Below are 3,817 nucleotides of genomic sequence, written 5' to 3'. Positions count from 1 at the left end.
GCCATGGTCGGGGCAGGCAAGATTGAAGGGGCTTACAAGCTCCTCCAGGTCAAGTGTCTTCCCTACCAGCCAGTCATCTCACTCAAGGGTCCCATCACAGAGCTGACTCCATCCCCAGAAGGTCAAGTTTAGTAGTATGGCTGTGGGAAGGATGGGAGAGCCGGCTGAGCCAGCTATCTTGTTCTGTTCAGCAATTTCTCACTGCAGAAATTAATCCATGACATTAATAGGAAGCCAAAAGGGGGTCTCTTGTGAGTAGTGCCCAGGGGAGGGGTGATGTTAAGTATTAAACTGATAAGAACAGATACTACACTTGATCTTAGCCAAAAGGCCAAGAAGCAATGAGACAGTAAGTATTGATGGTAGACCAGAGTGGCTGGGAAGCTCTGACCCAGGCAGGACCCAAGGAAGCCTGCTTTAGCTTTGGGATCCTGAACAACATACACCCCTCCAGGAACAAAGGATTTTTAGCAGGAGGGGAACATCAAAGAAAAAATGTCTAGGTCACAATTTTGCCTAAGATGGCACAGATCCGGGAACTACAAAAGACTCTATTAGCCCAGCTGTAGCCCTGGTCTCTGAAATTAGCCAGATCTGTGTTGGTGTGCCATCATCCCTGAAAGTGCTTCTCCCTAGAACTACCTCCTCCCCTCAGACCTTCTATCATCTCAGTAGAGCCCAGAGGCCAGGCACCAGGTGCAGCCACATTGCCAGGGCTCACAAGCTCATTCTACTCTTCTGCTTACTTGGTCTTGGGCAAGCCGTTTCATCTCTCTCTGTGTCTCCTCTGCAATAGGAACGATAACGATAATGGGCCAAGTTTAGAGGGTGTTTTAAGACAAAATGAGTTAATGCACAAATCACCTAGAAAACGGTTGGCTTTGATCTCCCCTTCTCTGACTCACCGTCTATGGTAGTCTGGTTTCCGTGACCAAGCTGAGTTTTTGCCTCTCTCTTTTAAAACAGTAAGTTTTTTCTTGAGGGCCTGGTTCTATAATCTTCTAAGGTGATTATTAAGGTATACACGTAACTCTGAGGGTATTTTAAGGGGGAAGGCAGGATGACAACACTGCTTGGTCCCCGACACAGCAGGGAACTAAGGGACCCAGCTGTGCTGAGTCCCAGGCCAGCATTCTCTTTAGGCTAACATGGGAGGTATCAAGTACCAAAGATGCCCTTTGTAGGCAAAGTTGCACAAATTACAAAGGCAGGCAGTTAAAATGTCATTTCTCATTTTCTTGGTTTCTGAAGACTGTTTTTGCCACTTAAAGATTTTTTTACACCCTCTGGTAAGAACTGGAATAATTGTTCATGAGTTATAGCAGGCCTTAAGAGCAGATGCAACCTTTCCTCCTTATAGAGATTTGGGGCTGGTCTCCCCAGGGTGCATAGTCTAGTAGACCTGCTCTATCCTATTTGGTAGCCACCAGTCACATGGCTACTGAGCTCTTGAAACGTGGCTAGTTCAAATTAAGATGCGCGGTTTAAGTGTAAAATACACAAAAGATTTTGAAGACTGAATATGATCAAAGAATGTAAAATATCTGCTGAATAATTTTTTATATTGGTAGCATATTCAAATAATACTTTGGATGAAACATGTTAATGAATTTATTCATTAACAAATTTATAAGTTGAAACATTATTCAAGTTACTGTTTCTTTTACTTCTTAAAATATGTCTCCTAGGAAATGTAAACTTTTACATGTGTGGCACGTTCTGTTTCTACTGGACAGCACAGGCCTAGAAGAGAGGAGATTTTGCAAATATGAAATATTTCTATTCAAATTCCTTTGGAAAGTCCTTTAAGTCACAGCTCCTTGGAATTCACACATGCTGATGCAGGCATTATTCTGATGGGCAAATAATATTTAGGAAATTATCTCTATCACTTTTAGGTTAAAACTCAAGGTTAAAAGTTTCTATTGACATTTAAGAAATAGCTGGGAAGGTAAGTAACATGTTGAGAAGAATCTAATACTTATAATCGGAGACTTATAATTCAAGACTATGGGAAGATGTGTGAATTAAAGTTGAAACCTTCTATTAATCCACTCATGTATTGATGGGCACCTGGGTTGTTTCCGTAACTTTGCAATTGTGAACTGTGCTGCTATAAACATTCGAATGCAGGGGTCCCTTTTGTAGAGTGTCATTTGATCTTTTGGGTAGATGCCCAGTAGTGGAATTGCTGGAGCAAATGGTAGATCTACTTGTATCACTTTAAGGTATCTCCATATTGCTTTCCACAGAGGCTGAACCAGTTTGCAGTCCCACCAGCAGTGTAAGAGTGTTCCTATCTCTCTGCATCCATGCCAACATTTATTGTTTGGGGACTTTTTGATAAAGGCCATTCTTACTGGAGATAAGTGATATCTCATTGCAGTTTTGATTTGCATTTCCCTGATGATTAGAGATGTTGAGCATTTTTCATATGTGTGTTGGCCTTTATTCTGTCTTCTTTTGAAAAATTTCTGTTCATGTCCTTTGTCCACTTTTTGATAGGGTTGTTTGATTTTACCTTGCTGATTTTCCTGAGTTCTAAATAACTTCTAGTTATCAGCCCTTTATCAGATGTATAGCTTGTGAAAATTTTCTCCCATTCTGTGGGTTGTCTGTTTGCTCTCTTGACAGTTTCTTTGGCTGTGCAGAAGCTTTTTAATTTGATCAGGTCCCATTTATTTATTTTTGTTGCTGCTGTGAGTGCCTTTGGGGTCTTCTTCATAAATTCTTTGCCTAGGCCAATGTCTAGAAGAGTATTTCCAACATTTTCCTCTAGGATTCCAATGGTTTCACACCTAATGGTCAAGTCTGTTACCCAGTGTGAGTTGATTTTTGTGAGAGGTGAAAGGTGTGGCTATCCAGTTTCCCCAACACCATTTATTGAATATGGATTCTTTTCCCCAGTGTATGTTTTTGTCTGCTTTGTCGAAGATTAGTTGGCTATATGAGGATGGTTTTATATCTGGGTTTTCTGTTCTGTTCCACTGGTCAGTGTCCCTGTTCTTGTGCCAATACCAAGCTGTTTTAATTGCTGTAGCCTTGTAGTATAGTTTTAAGTCTGGTAAGTTGATACCTCCTATATTGTTTTTATTGCCTAGGATTGATTTTGTATACGGGGTCTTCTCTGGTTCCATACGAAGCGTGAATGGATTAATAAAATGTGATATATGCATACTATGGAGTACTATTCAGCTTTAAGAAACAATGGTGATATAGCACCTCTTCTATTTTCCTGGATAGAGCTGGAACCCATACTACTAAGTGAAGTATCTCAAGAATGGAAAAACCAGCACCACATGACTTACCAGCAATCTGGTATTAACGGATCAACACCTAAGGGGACATACAGGAATAACATTTATGGGGTGTTGGGAAGGTGGGAGGGGGGAGGAGGGGATGGGTATATACAAACATAATGAGTGAGATGTGCAATGTTTGGGGGATGGTCACACTTGAAGCTCTGACTCCAGTAGGGAGGGGAGGACAAGGGCAATATACCAACCTTAACATTTGTACCCTCAGAATATGCTGAAATAAAAATAAAATAAAGTTGAAACTTTCTCAATTTCATTTTGAATTATTTTTTTTCTACTAAAGCTCGAAACAGTCAAAATTCCGCATTCAAGCAAATTCCACATAAGCGGACTTGGCTACAGGTGATGCTGCAAATAACATTCAGCTGAGACCTAACAGAAACTTGATGAGAAACAGTCCGGAACTGGCGCCTGGGGTACCGAGGGCTGAAAGCTCCCCACCACCCGGCGGGCTGGAGCGGGCGACCCTGCAGGTGGCGGGAGCGCTGAGCCCGGGAGCG

The 3,817-nt window shown here is 41.8% G+C and overlaps 1 pseudogene; it reads right to left on the bottom strand.

Moving 5' to 3' along the window:
• Positions 1–239: 239 nt before the first annotated feature.
• Positions 240–343, bottom strand: LOC142874121 (uncharacterized; annotated as a pseudogene).
• Positions 344–3,817: the final 3,474 nt, after the last annotated feature.

This window comes from Microcebus murinus, chromosome 11 (assembly GCF_040939455.1).
Source record: "Microcebus murinus isolate Inina chromosome 11, M.murinus_Inina_mat1.0, whole genome shotgun sequence".
In the NCBI taxonomy this organism is placed as follows: domain Eukaryota; kingdom Metazoa; phylum Chordata; class Mammalia; order Primates; family Cheirogaleidae; genus Microcebus; species Microcebus murinus.
Note: the sequence above shows the minus strand (reverse complement) of the source record. Positions and strands in the feature narration are given on the sequence as shown.